The 18160-nt window shown below is 40.8% G+C and overlaps 1 pseudogene; it reads right to left on the reverse strand.

The window, feature by feature from the left end:
- Positions 1–16123: 16123 nt before the first annotated feature.
- LOC109259328 (ATP synthase subunit g, mitochondrial-like) lies at positions 16124–17909 on the reverse strand (annotated as a pseudogene).
- Positions 17910–18160: the final 251 nt, after the last annotated feature.

The following is an 18160-nucleotide window of genomic DNA, read 5'->3' on the forward strand; positions in this document are numbered from 1 at the left end:
TGGTTCTGTACCAGAAAGAGGTAACTTTTTCTATCAAAAAGATTTATCTACATGGCTTGGCAAACATCTGATTACCAGCTGCTCCTCTCATTTTCCTGTCAATTGTCTTCCTTCCCTTTGAAGCCCAGACCCCTACCCCCTTCTCCTTACCTCAGGATGGTTATAGGCCTCTACTGCCTGCCTGCCTGGGAGTTTCATGTCTTTGTGGGGCTCCTGTACGTATGTAGTTAAATTTATTTTTCTCCTTGAGTCTATGCTACGTCAGTTTCATTATTGGACCAAAGAACCTAGAAGGGACAATATTTCTGCCCAAACACCCCCCTCCCTACTCAAGCCAGAGAATCTAACCCTCCAAAATGAAAGAAGCTCAGTCTTTGAGTGTGAGGGAGGGGAAGGTGAGACTGATTGTTCTGTGTTCTGCTAAGCTCCATTTTATTTATTTATTTTAAAAATAATCTTTACACTTCAACATGGGGCTTGAACTTACAACCCGGAGGTCCAGAGTCATACACTCCTCCGATAGAGCCAGCAAGGTGCCCCTGCTAAGCTCCATTTTAGTTCTCATTTTAGAGTACCACTTTGGCCTGGAATTTTTCCAGAGTCTTATCTGCTCTTTGAGGTTTTTAAAATGATGTTTGTAAATTGTTATCTAAAGGTTTGAGTTGTTTTTAGTAGGAAGATTCATCTAAATAATTACCAGAAACTACAATTCAACAGATACATTTTTTGCAAGAAACAAAAAACAAATTTAGCTGCTTTTCCATGTAATGTAAAAAACTCAGACATATTCTCAATATCCAAGGCTTCTGACCATAAGAGATGGGCTCTTTGTACATTAAGGAAATGATTAGAAATAGTATTTTCTGCCAACACAGAAAACCTCTCCACAAAAGAAGAGGAAAAACAATAGTTTTATTATAAATAAGCAAGAAACCAAACTGCAATGTGTATTACAAGCATCAGCTAAGGTGACTATGACAAAAGCCTCACCGTTTTATACAGCCAAGCAGATATAATCCATTACGTACATATTAAGATAAATGATAACTAATCTTCACGTAAAAGGAAACAGCAGTGGCATCTGTTACACATACTTTATTCTAAATTTACCTGGTAATTAAGGTGGCTATCTCTGTTAGCTAATCGCTTTTATCCAAAGGGATAATACAACTTATATCTATATAACAGGTAAATAGTTAAAACTTGGTGTCAGATGCTTAAGTCAAACTTTCAGACAGACTAGTAGATGGCGGGGGGGGGGGGGGGGGGGGTAGAGTGGAAGGGGCAGCCATCTTTTCTGATTATTTTATTTCAAGGAGAGGTCTCCAGGCCTGGGTTGTAAAACTGGCAAGAAGCTTACTTAGCCTTTACAAAACCTTATGTACATCTCAAAGAACAGAAAACATAAACAATTGCAAGTTTTCTAAAGCAAATACTCTTAAGAAAAGCAATGGGAAACTTTCTTTCCTTTTTTATTCCATGGAGAATTAATTTTTTCCTTGGTTTTGATTTTTATTTGCCCTAAGATTTGAAGGAAAAAGTTCTTCCTTATGTTCCAAAATCTCTTCTACTGAACAGTGAGAGGTAAACCTTGAAGTCCTGAACAGATATGAAGGAATCCATAATGATGAAAGAGCTGGTCTTTCCTACACCTAGGAATACAGCCTCTTGGAAGAGAAGAGAACTGGGAGAGAGAAAGAAAGTCATTGATGTAGGCCCAGAAAGGGATGCTGTTGGGTGGAGCCAAAGAATTCTTAATATATGATGAGCTAACATCACAGACGTGACTTCTTCCCCATTTCCTATCTGGCATTTCAAGAGACCACCATGCCAATGTCTAGAGTTTCACACTAAGAATGGTCCTAGGCCAAGTGTAATCGTGGAGAAATCCCGAGACTCCCAAGTTGCTTGCATTCTCAAGTTTCTTGAGGCCCAGGGTGGCTTTCTGAGAATGCTGCAGGTTTTGAACCACAGATTTATGGTGAATCTGAAAGGTGTGTGGAGATAGTCTGAGGAAGACTCAATAGATTTGAAGGGACTCAGTGTTTTAGATAAGGAAGGTAATGGATGCCCTTTGTAGATCTGGCATCAGGGGGCAGACATTATCGTGTCATCATGGGATTGATGACCAAATCAGAGGTATCTCCTCAGGGCCATTGTGTGCAGGTGGCTGTGGATAAAATACAAAACCCAATATGGCAGTATAAAGTATTCTACTATATGGGAGGAAAATAATTTTCCCTCTACCCTTCTAGGTTCTTGGCTGAGACACCTAAACACAAACAGAAGTTTAACCACATGTATACCTCCTGGACACATGGGAGAGACCCAGGAAAACTGAGTAACTCCTCCAAATAACCCAAGCCATCATCTTAAACACTATTTCCAGTTAAAGACAAAATGTTGGGTGTGGGGGGGGGGGTTGTGGGGCCAGTTATGGGAGGTGATTGGGAAAGCATATTAACCAAGGGTAAGGTTGTTATGCAGATTTAAGTCCATGCCTTCTCTATGAGAAGAGTTTGTAGGGACTTAGTCATTCTCCTCTTTCTGATACAGAGAAGGAGACACAATTAAAAATGGAGATTTCCCTTATATATGTACATTTATTTTACAAAAGGGTAACTTCTCAGGTTTTAGAGCTTTTCCTTTGTTTCTAAAAACTAATCAGCCTAAAATAATCCTTACACCAAAGACATATATTTTAAGATGGCAAATCCTTCTCCCCTTCCCACCATTCACAGTAAAAGTAATTCAGATGGAAAAAGATGATAAAGGTGAAAATTCAGCATTTCCTTACTAAATACTACTGAGAGAAATCGAGAAGTGGCTGAGTTTACCACAAGTGTTTGTTTCCTTTCCTCAGCAAATTGCAAAATGGAGGGTAAAGTTTGCTAAAATGTAACACAAGTTACATCTTTGTACATGAAATTATATAGCTTCAGTAATCATAGCATGCTAACGGGTCTAGCCTGAGTTTCCAAAGAATTTTTGTGCAGTGTAATCTGTCTCAAGGACTAACACGAACCCTGGATGGAAAGGGGGGCAAGTCAGCTTGCAGCCAAGCCTCTGACCTTGTGAGAGAAAGGAGATGGACTCTTAGAAGTCATTGCTGACTTGCAAACAATGGATTGTAATGAGATGGGGAGATTGAGTATAAGAGTATTGCATAATCCATCACATGCCCTGGTCTGACACAGGAATGTCAGCATAAGGGGAAACAGTTATGGATGGCTATGGAAAAACATGAATGCCTCTGTATGAACTCGGAGCAGCTCCTGCAAGTAATAAACTTCTTCTGAGAAAGGAAAAGCAATTCCAGCTCAGGGTATAAGTGTGCCTGACAATTTGGGCTTTCTAGAAGTAGGAGTCCACACCTGAGCTAAAAAGCCAAATTAGCTCCTCAGTGGGGAATTAAAGGTTCTGGTCACCAATCCAATGTGTGGGTGTGTGTCTGGTGGGGGGTTCCCCCCCCCCCCCCAACAAGCAATATTCAGACACCAGCAACCTGTCCTACAATTTAACTCAACTTTGACACTATCTACCTGGAGACAGCTGCAGATCCCAAGGATTAAAAGGTTCAAGTTCTGTAAGATCTGGCCCCCTCTCCATCCTCTTTGGATGCCAGCTGCAAGTAAAAGTTTTCACCTAGAATTCTGACAGACCAGTTATAGACTGGAGGTTCCTACAACCTCCTCCAGGTTCATTTAATTTGCCATTGAGGCTCACAGAACTCAGAGAAACATTGTACCTACTAGGTCGCCAGTTTATTATAAAAAGATAGAACCCAGGAAGAGATGCACAGGGTGAGGTACGTGGGAAGGGTGCAGAGCCTCCATGCCCTTTCCAGGGGCGCCACTCTCCCTGAATCTCCTTATGTTTACAAACCTGGAAGCCCTCAGAATCCTGTCCTTTTGGGTTTTTAAAAAAAAAAATTTTTTAATGTTTATTTATTTTTGAGACAGAGAGAGACACAGCATGAGCAGGGGAGGGGCAGAGAGAGAGGGAGACACAGAATCTGAAGCAGGCTCCAGGCTCTGAGCTGTCAGCACGGAGCCCGATGTGGGGCTCGAACTCACAAACTGTGAGATCGTGACCTGAGCCGAAGTCGGACGCTTAACCAACTGAGCCACCCAGGTGCCCCCTGTCCTTTTGGGTTTTTGTGGAGGCTTCATTGTATAGGCATTTGATTCAATCATTGGCCATTGGAGATGGATTCAACGTCCAGGCCCTCTTCCCTCCCTGGAGGTCAGTGAGGGGAGAAAGGTCAGTGGGAACGAAGGTTCCAACCCTCTAATATGTGGTTGGCTCCCTTGGCCCATCCTTAGGTGCTTTCCAAAAGATGCCTTATTAACATAACAAAAGACACATTTTTGGCTCTCACCACTTAGGAAATTCCAAGGGTATCAGGAGCTCTGTGCTAGAAATGGGAGAGGGGCACCTGGGTGGCTCAATTGGTTAAGGTCCAACTCCTGATTTGGGCTCAGGTTAAGATTTCACAGTTCCTGAGACCGAGCCCAGTATCAGGCTCTGTGCTGACACCGTGGATCCTGCTTGGGATTCTCTCTCTCTCTCTCTCTCTCTCTCTCTCTCTCTCTCTCTCTCTCTGTGTGTGCTCCTTCCCTGTGTGCATGCTCTTACTCTCAAAATAAACAAATAAACTTAAAAAAAAAAGATCCTTCAAAAAAATGGGAAGACCAAATACATATATTATAAATTACAATATCACAGAAATGGTAGAGCATTTCCATGACAGCTGAAGCCCTCATTATATCACAAGCAACCTGTTCCCTGTTTTCTTTAAAAAATAAAAGCAAAACAAAAAAAAATGTAGTAAGACATAACCATTAAGAAAACATGGCCTGGGGTGCCTGAGTGGCTCAGTCGGTTGAGTGCCCAACTCTTGATTTTAGCTCAGGTCATAATCCTAGGGTTGTGGAATCAAGCCCCACTTCAGGCTCTGCACTGAACATGAAGGCTGCATAAGATTCCCTCTCTCTCTCCCTCCGCCCCTCTCCTCCACTCATGAGCTCTCTCTCTAAAATAAAAACTAAAAAAATAAAAATAAAAATAAAATGTTACCTTTAAAAAAAAAAAAAGAAAAGAAAACATGACCAGTAATATGGAAGGTGAGGCAGGATTAGGAGGTTTCTGAGGGCCAAGAGATTTCAGGAGTAGGGTGACCCTATTACTGAGAGAGCAGGAAGGTTGTCCTTCCTTATGTTTCTTTGGAGCCAATTAATGCCAAGAGATGAACCATGACTTTCCCATAAACAAGAAAGCGTGGTCAGAGATTTGCATTTTGGAATCAGATCATTTTATGTGCACTTTTCAAACAAAGACAACACTCTGTGCTGTTTTCTCAATGTTATTTAAGGCTGAGCACTACTATTACCAGGATTAAACTTTCTTTGTTGAGGGGCACCTGGGTGGCTCAGTAGGTTAAGTGTCTAACTCTTAATCTCAGCTCAGGTCTTGATCTCAGGGTCATGAGTTCAAGCCCTGCATTGGGCTCTGTGCTGGGCATGAAGCCCACTTAAAAAAACGTCTTTGTTGAGGTAAGAGGAAGACAAAGCAGGCGCTGAGAGGATGCAGTCTCCTGGGAGAAATAAATATCAACTCCCAGTGGAAGAAGTGGAGAACACAGACTCCAATACAAAGAGTTGAAAATGGCACCCAGGATCCAAATTACCTATATATGATGGCAGTGGGCAGGGGCATTACACTGTCTATATTTAAAATTCTACACACACACAACAAACACAGATGTATATGTACGTATGTAATATGTGTATTATTTAGTTACTTCAAACACTAACTTGGGTCCAGATATCACACTAAAGAACAATGCATAGCTTAAGTGTGAACAGCTGGCACTCAAATAGGAAGTCCAGAGGCAGCTACTGAAAGCACTTCTGTTCCTTGTGTTTCAATCAGCAAACTAGGCTTTGCAAATTAACATATTAAATGCCAGAAACAGTATTATTGGTGAAATAAGTGTGTTGACTACAATGATTTTTGTAAATGGACTCTTGTAGAGAAAGAAAAAGTAGTTAAGATTTATGGACTGGGTGAATCTAACGTAAGAGTTACTGCCCAACTCTGCACAAAGAGGTTTTAAGAATCTAATGAGGTTGGTAGGTTCTAAACGCGGCTGCACATTAGACGTACTTGGAATGCCTTGGGAAGCTGCAAATGCTCAAGCCATACTGCAGGACAATAAAATGAGAATCCTTGGGGGAGCTGTCAAGGCATTAGTGGTTTTAAAAGCTTTTGGGGGGGCATCTGGGTGGCTAAGTCAGTTGAGCATCCGACTCTTGATTTTGGCTCAGGTCATGATCTCATGGTTCATGAGTTAGAGTCCCAACTCCGTCTCTGGGCTGACAGTGTGGAGCCTGCTTGGGATTCTCTCTTCCTCTTTCTCTGCTTCCCCCCCTCCCGCCCCCCACTTTTGTGCTCTCTCTCTCTCTCTCTCAAAATGAATAAGCTTAAAAAAAAAGATTTTAAAAGCTTTTTAGGTAATTCCAACATGTAGCCAAGGCTGAAAACCACTAGTTTGAGAGGACATATGGTGGCAATTACTGTTTGCAGATTCCGGACTCTGGAATAGTTTTGGGTCTAGAGTGACCCTCTCATGCAAGGAGGTAGCTCCCCCTAAAGAGACAGAAATCTGGACTTCACAAAGCCCACAGAACAGGTTATATGAACTGTTTTTTTTTTTTAATGTTTATTTATTTTTGAGACAGAGAGAGACAGAGCATGAACGGGGGAGGGTCAGAGAGAGGGAGACACAGAATCCGAAACAGGCTCCAGGCTCTGAGCTGTCAGCACAGAGCCCGATGCGGGGCTCGAACTCACGGACTGTGAGATCGTGACCTGAGCCGAAGTCGGCCGCTCAACCGACTGAGCCACCCAGGCGCCCTATATGAACTGTTTAATGTCTTTGTAATCAGTGTTTGACTAATCTATGTCTGTATATGTGCCAGCATTTGTTCTAAGATTTAGTTTATTCTCACAGAAAAGTTCACAGAGAAGTGACTACTTTAACCCACTTCCAGTTTGGGGGCAGCATTATATACCAAAAATAAGAATTACACAGGGCACCTGGGTGTCTCAGTCAGTTGAGCATCTGACTTCGGCTCAGGTCATGACCTCTTGGTTGGTGAGTTCAAGCCCCGCATTGGGCTCTGTGCTGTCAGTGCAGAGCCTGCTTCAGATCCTCTGTCCCCCTCTCTCTGCCCCTCCCCCACTTGCACCCTCAAAAATAAATAAAACATTAAAAAAAAAAAAAGGATTCTGCAAGACCACACTGGCCTAAGTCAGATTATAGTGGGTGCTATGGATGTAGTTTGTTATCTACCAACCATGAGCAGTTTTGCATTAGATAGTCACTATTTTAGGGTACTAAATTCTGGAGGGAGACTTAATTACCACATCCATCAAAGGGTACAGATATTGGATAATAAGTAAATAGCTTGTCTCTAATCAGGAAAGCAAAATTGTTCTGGGTGGAGAAATATTTATTTGGTACAGGCACCGACCACAGGAGGGCAAACAAGTTCCTATGTTTTGCCTCTGTAACTAAATTCTGATCTTGAATTTTCATTTCAGCGCAGTGGTAGAAAATTTAATCTCCAAATTGAAGGTACATTCAGTAAATTCCGATTTGAAACCCAGTCTTTTAAAGTAGCACTCTCTTAATTCAGGAATTTCCTGTCATTCCTTTCCTTCTATAGGGGTCCAGAGCAGGCCACTCCAAAATGTAACACAATGGCAGGCTGTTTCTTTTGAATTGAAGCTACCCAGGAAATAACTAGTGCAGGGACACTCAGCCGCTGCTCTGTCCCCCTGAAAGCAAATGGGAACAAATCTCCCATTTGAATGGCACTCTCTCTTTCCTAAGAAGTAGAAAAGACAACCTTAACACCAGAAATAGAGACTTTAAACTTGAGAAAGATACAAAAATAAACCTTGTTACCCTTTTACTAAGGTACTACTTCAGCCCAAATTCCACTTATAATTCCTTTACTAAATAAATTTCCCAAACAGTTGTTTTCTTTATCCTGTCAATTCCTCACAAATTTATGGTCTCTTTGTCTAGAATGTATAAAACCTGCCTGGGTCATTTCTTCGGGTCTCAATTTCATGTTGGGGCCTCCATGCACATGTAATAAAGTTTTGGCTTTTTCTATTAATCTGTCTCATATTAATTTAATTCCTAACCAGCTAGAGGAACCCTGGGAGGGGAGTGAGGGAATTTCTCCCTCTACAACACTTCTATTCGCACTGTTCCAGGAGGATTTACAAATAACTGACATTTGGGAATGGCTGGCTGGCTAGATTAGATAGATAATGTAGAATTTAACAGTGAAATTAAGAACCTATGCTGGCTTTGACTGACATGTATAATCTTCTTTTTAATAAAAAACATTTTTTAAGTAACCTCTATGCCCAACATGGGGTTCAAACACACGACCCTGAGATCAAGAGTTGCATTTTCCACTGAATGAGCCAGTCAGGTGCCCCTAACATGTATAATCTTAATTGATTTTATTGATTGACATCTACACACTGCTTCTGTGGCTCAAATGCCCATGTCCTCTCTGCTGTGTGATGCCTAGTTTATTGCAAACCAACGTGTGTCTTCATTTGCCTGTCATTTTGAGGGTTCTTTGAGTCCCCAGCCCACTCTTGCCCTTTTCTAGATCCCTCTGAAGGGAATAGGCTACATTTAGATGCTCTGCCACCAATCACATTGAGGGACAGGTACTGACAACTTGCTACTCTAAATTTCAGATGTTGAAATGGCTTTGGGACTTCTCTGGGGGACTTTCAGTAATCCTTTATGTTTGGGTCCCACTAACCCTGTCTAGATTTCTGTCACACACCAAACCCTCATGATCCAGGGATATTTCATCTACAACTTAACTCCCTTGATCACCTCTGCCAAATATTCTGTTTTCCCTAAAGCAAATACATGTTTCCTTTATACATCCAGAGGCAGGAAACTGTTCTCACATCCTCATGGCGTCTTTTGAGTTAAATGCATATGACATCAACTCTAGGTTTGCTTTCTTCAAGGTTGAGTTTACTGGAAGCCAGGTTTTTACAACTTTTGTGTGTCTACGAGTTTAAAAAAATCCACTCAGGAACTCATTTGATTTATTTACTCTCAGTTGAGTTAATCCTCTCTTGACTCTAGGAACCCTCTCTTGACTCTAGGATCACGAACTCAATGGATGGAGTACCCAAGATCATCCCAAATAATGGGAAAAAGAAAAGCATTGGTTACTATCAAAATATTGCCTCCTGCAATACTTGTAACAAGGACTTATGGCAAACTGGATGGCTGGGCTTGGGATAACATTTTATTAGATTATCTGTATTAGCTTAAAGTGCCTTCTTGTGAGAAAAGCAAAGTTCTCGTATGTTAAGTGACATGTCTGAAATCACAGTGCTAATTAATAGCAACTCTGAACACAGAAAAGTGTAGTGTTTTCCTGTCGCTGGAAACTCTAAACTTGGGTTGGGGAAATAGAAAGTGGCTTCCAGCTAGCTCAGTATCAATGATTCACAAACATGGCAGTCCATTAGAATCAACCATAGAGCTTTTGCAAAATACATATGACTCTCCCATATCAAGCATGCAGATTCACTGGGCCTTTATTAGGTTCCACGCCTGTTTTTAATCGTACACGGATAATTTCTATGCTTTACAAAATAAAGCAGAAGGGCATGTGCAATGCACATCCAATCAGCTTCAAGTGTTGTTTTCCCTGGGCATCCTTTGAGCAGCTTTTTCTGCCCCCCCCCCCCATCTCTTCTAGCCCCCAAACACCAAATGGGAGGCAGCTAATGCAGGCATCAGCTCTAATGTATGCACAGCTTGAGGCAATGGTTTTAACATCTCTATGTGTTTCAGGATCACGTAGGATTCTTGTCAAAAATGTAATTATTCGGGTGCCTGGGTGGCTTAGTCGGTTAAGCGGCTAACTCTTGATTTCTTGATCAGGTTATGATCTCACGGTTCATGAGATCGAGCCCCGTGATGGGTTTTGTGCTGACAGCACTGAGCCTGCTTAGAATTCTCTCTGCCCTTCCCCTGCTTTCTGTCACTCTCAAAATAAATAATAAATAAGCATTAAAAAATGCAATTATCAGATGCCACTCCCAAGTTGCATGAATTGCTGCATGGATACTTAATAATGGATAATTAATAAGTGGATATATGTTAGAATTTGGCCTGAAGCTGGTATTTTTTATAACCTGGAAGTGAGGCTTTGGGGTCCTAGTCATCTCAAATCCGTTGACTGCTCTTGTTGTTTACCTACCAAAACCAACTTAATAAATGTGCATGATCAAGTTGAATTAGGTCATAGGGCTTATTTACCCAAGTGTTTGTCTTCTAGTAGTTGAACCCTCCTTCCCTTGGAGGCTGCAAACTGTGTCCTGGTCCTCCTTTGAAACAGCCTGGTGATGGGTAGGAAGTGAGCATATACATCTGCTGGGGGATTTGGCAGGAAGGCACGTAGAAACATTTCCGAAAGTATTTCCGAGCCTGTCCATAGAAATACCAACTTTCTTCCAAACCTACAAAATGAGCTGTGATGCTTACTAAGTGTTGAGTTTGAAAGCATCAGATTTGTTGATTGATAAATACCTGTTTGGAGAACAGAGAGTGCCTCCCAAGCACAATATGCTGCTCAATAACTTTCAGGAAACACAGATGGCACGCATATTTGGACCTTAAAAGCTCTGATGACCTAGAAAGTTCGTTTCCAGTTTAGTTACTTTGCAGACAAAACAGGGGATAGATGTATCACACTAGATCTAGCAGTAGGGTGAACCTAGGTATTGGCCCAAACCATTAGTTCTTGGCTCCTTGCATGAATCCCTGGCAGTAGGAAGAAAAGAACGCACGAATCTCTGTAGGGAGCTCCATGTCCTGCTCTACCAGACAAAACAGATGAGAACCTTTAGGAGAAATGGACCTGTCAGGATAATTATTAAGGCAGCCTCCTTACCAGTAGATTGGCATAAAATGGGAGGAGATCCTGATGGGGGGTGGGAGGCAGTGGATTAGAGAAATAAAATCGAAGAAGAACTGGAAGATGAAACTGCAAAATTAAACTTGATCCTGGCAAGACACTAAGGAAATCCTATTGCAGCAGAAAACGGCCTACCTCCTGGTTTGTTTTGCTGTCTGCTCCAGATCCAGGAAAGCCTAAAAATAGTGGGGTTGTCAGAAAACGCAAGAAAAGTGACACCTGAAGAGCACTGAAAGGAAACAAAACAGAACAGAAAACAGAACAAAAACCACTTTCTTATGGAAAAAGTATCATCCTCATTGTGACTGATTTTATTCACTGAAGTGACACAGCGATGTATTTTTTTTTTTTTTTTACATATTACCCTAACAGCACTCTGAAAACTTTGAATGGAGGCATGATGGGCTATTTACTGTGGGATTCCCAGCACAAAGCGTAACATTTACGAATAGTAGATATTTAATACATGCTTGTTAAAAGAATGAACACAATGAACATGTGTAGGTTTAAATGGAAGAGCAGAATGAGGCCAGGAGATGAGATATGAATTCTCGGGGGGCAGATGTGATAACACTCATGTTTCTAAAATTGGATCCCTTTGTTCCTTGTTGTTTCCTTCCTCTTGCCTTCTTTATTTTCTTCCTTTCTCTGGGCTTTCCCCACTTCTTTCTTTTCTCCCCATTCTCTCCCACCCAATCTTGCCCCTCTTTGTCCCTCTCTCTCTCCTTCTGACATTGAGAGAGCAGAGGCTGAAAGGGGCTAGAGATGATGGTTCCAAGGTCCTCCACTAAGGTGGTGGCAGGGCTGGGACAAAGACAACTTCTTTTGTCACCGAAGCCAGGGCCTCTTTTCAATACATCACACATACTCTCCCTAATTTAGATTTAGGTACAACTGAAGAGAGCCAACCTGTCACCACGGCACCAAACAAAGAGCCTCATTATGCTCTATACATCACTGTGAAAGTATTATATCTAAAGAAATTAGTGGCAGGTCCCACTCTGCTGTACCTCAGAGGAAATGCCTGACTGTGATGGCCATTAAAAGGACAGACATGATTGATACGAAATAAATTTTGTTAATAAGTAGGTGTCAAAAAATACAATAGGTATGGATTATTTCTAAAATGGACTGCTCTGAATTTCACTTATGATCTTGGGCTTTGTCACACGTCAGCTATATCTTCACAACACCCAAATTAAAATGAAAATCTGCAAAATCTGTCAGTTTGTACTTGTTTGAGTATATGGTTCCAGAAATATGCATACAGTTTTTCTAGCTAAATCGATCTGTTATTTTGCTATCATGTAGACATAGCCACAATTATAATTTTGTTTTTTGTATGGCCAAGTGATTATTTCAGAAGGCAAAGACTGGAATACTCTTAAGGCTTTGACAGCCTCTCAGTAACCCGGAAACAAGTTACTTAGCAATAGTCCTACCCAGTAATATTAAAACTAATAATAAATACCAGTATAGTATTTCACAGAGGATAATGGGAGCAAATTAAGTGACATCCAATGTATACAGGAAGTTGTTCAAGGACCAATAGAAAGCATTATTCATTTAAGTGGAGTGAAATGGCAATATTTGCTGAAGAAATAGGAAGCATTATGAGGAACTGACCAACTTTAGTTTCCCTCATGCATATTCTTACTTTTCTCTGGAACTAATGAGCCCTGACAGTGGCAACAGTGAATAATACATCTGAAGTTCTACTCAAATTTTGCTCTACTGCTGATTTTTTTTTCTCATACATTTGTACCTTTCATTTAAATTTGCTTTCTCATATATGCTGCATTTATTAGAAATTGTGCTTTAGGGAACCTGCTTTAATTTTTTATTATTTTATCTTGAGCAACAATTACTACTTGATGTAATTTAAAGGATTGGAAGGGAACAAGTTGTAGGCAGGGAGGGTTAATTTGGAGGCCACCAGCTTGTGAATCAGTTAAGTCCTTGGTGAGTGATAATCAAGAAAGTCACAAATTATAAACAAGAAACATAATATTGTTTATTAACGTTCTGACCCAGAATTAGTTTTTATTGGCTTTTCTGAAACATTACTGAGGTTAGTATTTTCTTTCTCCTGGAATTTATTTTTATTTTTTATTTTTTAATGTTTATTTCCGAGACAGAGAGAGACAGAGCATGAGTGGGGGAGGGGCAGAGAGAGAGGGAGACACAGAATCCGAAGCAGACTCCGGGTTCTGAGCTGTCAGCACAGAGCCCGACGCGGGGCTCGAACACACAAACCGTGAGATAATGTTTATTTATTTATTTAAGAGAGGGATTGAGAGAGAGGGATTGAGAAAGCATGCAGGCAAGCACAAGTGGGGGAGAGGCACAGAAAGAGGGAGAGAGAGAATTCCAAGCAGGTTGTGCACTGTCAGCTCTGTCTGTGCCACAACCATGAGATCATGACAAAAGTCGAAATCAAGAGTCAGATGCTTCAATGACTGATCTACCCAGGCGCCCCTTTACTCCTAGAATTTTACAATACTAGTTATATCTAATGAAAATATTGGACAATGCCCCTCAGTCTTCTGAGAGGAAGTGTTGACTGCAAAAACAACACAGAAAGAGAATGCAAAATGAGTAATATACAAAAAGTAGGTGGCTGAAGACAATTTGACATAATCTGTCTTACAAATTGTTCATACTATTTGCAATAAAGAGAATATAGCAAAGTTGGATCTTGAATATCAGAAGAGATACTCCACACATTGGAAGGTGTTGGAAGATATTCCACAAATTGTGCACCATGGGAAAGTTGAATGAGGTATTAGTGAGGGGTGGTTTTGTGGGACCCTAACATGACCTCCCTGGGGGAGCTAATTTGTCATAAATCTCTACATCTGACTGGGTATGTAAAATGACACTTGGAGCACACATGGAGTTTTCCTTTGACTAAATAGATCTAGGGTTTGTTAATGCACTTTAATCCAGGCTTTCCTAATGTGCATCCAGGATTACTTCAGAGGCAGAAGTATAATCCCATGCAGAAGCTAGTGGGAATCCATTTCTCTTTGAATGGTACACTTATCAGGTTTTTTTTTAAAGTTTATTTATTTATTTTGAGAGAGGGAGAGTGAGTGAGCATGAGCAGGGAGGGGCAGAGAGAGAGGGAGAGAATCCCAAGCAGGCTCCATTCTATCAGCTCAGAGCCCAACGTGAGGCTCGAACTTATGAACCAAGAGATCATAACATGAGCCAAAACCAAGAGTTGGACACTCAACTGACTGAACCACCTAGGTGCCCCAAGGTTTCAGTCAACTCGAAGCTACACATTCTTCCTCCCATAAAGTAAGAACTTCTGCAAATGTATGCAGGGTCATATTGTATTATTTAATGCTTTATTAGTTGTGGCTTTTTTTGGTAGGAATGCAAAACGGGGGCAGCTGCAATGGAGAACAGTGTGGAGGCCCCTCTAACAATTAAAAACAGAATTATTATATGATCTAGAAATCCCACTTCTAGGTATATATTTAAAAGAACTGAAAATAGGATCTCCAAGAGACATTTGCATACTCATGTTCACTGTAGCATTATTCTCAATTGCCATGAGGTGCAAGCAGCTAAATATCCATCGCAAATGAATGGATAAAGAAAACGTGGCATAGATACACACTGAAGTGTGTTCACCCTGCAAAAAAGGTGAAAATCTTGTTACGTGCTACAATGAGGATAAACCTGAAAAGACATTATATTAAGTGAAGTAAGCTAGCCACAAAAGGACAATTAGTGCATGATTCCACTTACAGGTGGTATCTAAATTAGTCAATCTCTTAGAAATAGAAAGTAGAATGGTAGTTGCCAGGAGCTACAGGGATAGAGAAAAGGGGGGCTGCCTTTCAAAGAGTATAGACTTTCAGTTTTGCAAGATGAAAGTTTTCTAGAGATCTGTTACACAGCAATGTACTTACATTTAACAGTACTGTACTTAAAATGGTTGAGCTTTTACATTTTTTGTGTTTTTATTTTTTATTTAAATGTTTATTTTGAGAGAGAATGCGAGCAGGGAAGGGGACGAGGGAGAGGGAGAGAAAGAATCCCAGGCAGGCTCCAAGCTCAGCGTGGAGCCCCACATAGGGCTTGATCTCATCATTGCAAGATCGCGACCTGAGCTGATACCAAGAGTCCACTGCTTAAAAGACTGAGCCACCCATGCACCCTTTTCATGTACTTTTTAACACAATAAAAAAAAAGGATTTCATGCTAGGATAAGCTCTAAAAATTATTTATACTTCACGTATTCTCCTCTATTCCTACAGCAGCATTTCATCATAATTTCTCTTATTGTCTCTTCTACTTGAATGTACCTACTACATATATTTCCTTTGTCTTTTGAATGTCTCATTCAGTCCCAACTTTCTAAGAAGAATAGTTCTCAAATTCCTTTAATAAGTCCTTATAAGAAAAGTACAAACCTCTGGAGCTTCAATCAACTGTTGTTGGTCTAAACCACAATTATTTCTCCGTGCTGCACCAAGATGTAGCTATGAATAGCTCTTGAGTAATCTATTGTTGGGGAGGAAAATTAATTTCCCCTTTACACCTCTAGGTTCTTGGCTAAAACACCCCTAAAATAAAAGATTAAGAGGAAAAAACACCCCAAATTTACCTCCTATGTACACAGGAGAGAGCCAGGAAAACTGAGTAACTCCCCCAAATGGCCAATGTCATCACCTTAAATACCATCTTCAGCTAAAGACAAAGATGTTGGGGTGAGAAGCCAGTTAAGGGAAGTTATCAGGCAAATCACAGTAAACAAGGGTATGGTTGTTATCTACATAACAATCCAAGGCCCTGTCTTCTCCATTGGTAAGAGTTTCTAGAGTTATAGTCATTCTCTTCTTCCTGGTATAGCCAGGGAGATACTCTTACAAACAGAGATTCCTCTTTATAAATGCAAATTTGTCTTGTAAAAGGTAACTCCTACTCCATTTTCAGAGCTTCTGTGTCTGCTAATTTTTTGGATACATTATCTCATTTTATTCAAATACCAGCCTGAGCACACATGGTCTAAGAACACTCAAATAATAAACAAAATACAAATAGATGTTAAAAATTGGTCTTCAAACATTATAGTCAATGATGCCATACTTGCCTATGATCTTACCAACATAAACTATATCCAAACATTGGTGGCCACCAAACTATTCAGCAGAACTTGCTTAACTATGAGCTGTTTCAAGCTACCAGCTTGAGCACTCTTCAGTATTTTTTTTTTTTTTTTTGTTTCAAATTCTAGATACCCTGTGACCAGGGGTTAGAGGAACCAGCTCAAGCTTGGTGTAGTGCCAAAATGTGGCCAATTGAGGCTTTGAATAAGTCATAGCAGCATTTACCAGTGCCAGGGCCTTCTCTCAGAGGTTGTCAACAAATTGGGCCAGCGTTCTAGGATGGAAAATCCATGAATAGCCACTGAGTGTCTGCTCTTTCTTGAATAACCATGTCAAAATAATCTCTGTGACAAAGAGGTACAATTTAGGGTGGCATATTTGCTCCCATTCAGTATAAACAAAAAAATTTTAATTTTATTTGAGTAATCTATACACCCAACATGGGGCTTGGACCCAAAACCTTGAGATCAAGAGTCACATTCTCCACTGATTGAGTCAGCCAGGTGCTCCCCAATTTTTTTAAACAATTCTTTTAAGATTTTATTTTTTAGTAATCTCTATACCTAACGTGAGGCTCAAACCCATAACCCCAAGCTCAAGGGTTACATGCTGTGCTAACTGAGCCAGCCAGGTGTGCCTCAGTATAAGGAAATTCTAAAACTAGGGCAGGTATAGTAAAATGTATCTCCAAAGTTAGTAAGGGCAAAAATACATTACAGTAAACAAAAACTAAACCAGAGCAAACCACCTATTGAGTATTCTCAACCTAGTGTTAGTTTCTTATCTGGATGCTTCCTCTTTCTATCAATTGCCTTCCCTATCTCTTTGAAACCTACCTTGTAGATTTCCCTTACCTTGTGTGAAAACTTGCTAAAAGAGATTGTAAATCTGACCTTCCTTTGTAAGGTTGAATTTCCCATTTCCATTTAGAAATTATTGTTTTGCTCAGATTATTAGTGGTATTTTTAAAAAGAATTTTTAAAAATGTTTATTTTTGAGAGAGAGAGAGAGAGAGAGAGAGAGAGAGAGAACGAACACAGAGGAGGGGCAGAGAGAGAGAGAGAGGGAAACAGAGGATCCCAAGCAGGCTCTGAGCTGAGAGCAGAGAGCCTGATGTAGGGATTGAATTTACCATCTGTGAGATCATGACCCAAGCTGAAGTCCTACACTTAACCCACTGAGCCTCCCAGGCACCCCAGACTATTAGTGGTATTTAACCTATCACTTTACCATGAATATGCATTCAAGGTAGAGGCAGCCAGGGACAGTATTCTAGTCTGTTTTTCTTTTTTCTTTTGAGTTTCTATTCCACACCAAACACTGTATTAGAAGAAGATCAAAACAGACAAAACAAACAAAAATAAATAAAATCCAATCCATAGTTTTTCCCCTTAAAGATCCTGTTAGAGACTACGCTAGAAACACAACTTGACCAAATTTAGGCACAAAGATGACTTTACCAGTTCCAGTAACCAAAGGGAAGGTGGGCAGTGGTGCAGCCAGGCCGTGGAGACACTGGGAACAGTGGCGCCCTCTTTGCCAGCCCCCGTTTCTCTGTGGTGGTCTCTTTTCCTCCTGCAAGCTGGCTTCTTCCATGAGTTCTTCAGTCTGGCTCCAATGGCTCTTGTCCTTACCGCTTCACCATCTGAGACGGGCTGAGCAGAGCTGAGGTCCCAGAGAAGCACTCTGACTGCCTGGCACAGAGTCTACACCGGTCATTGTGTCCAGGGAGGTGCATGACTGTGAGTCTCAGCCTCCACTAGAATCCTCTTGTTCCAGAGAAAGTGTAAATGACTGAACCGTGGGCATATACTTTACGTATTTTGTTAGATCAAAATAAATTTGGAAGAACATCCTCACCCCCGAGGCCTTGCTAGTTGAGTACAACAAAAAGGGGTAGATGGATTCTAATTTTATTCCATGTGGCATTTCTCTCCATCATTTTTCACCATATATTATTTCCTTTCAAAGAAAAAGTTTAAAACAGCC

Source organism: Panthera pardus, unplaced genomic scaffold (assembly GCF_024362965.1).
Source record: "Panthera pardus isolate Hobbes unplaced genomic scaffold, ASM2436296v1 HiC_scaffold_27, whole genome shotgun sequence".
NCBI classification, from domain to species: Eukaryota; Metazoa; Chordata; class Mammalia; order Carnivora; family Felidae; genus Panthera; species Panthera pardus.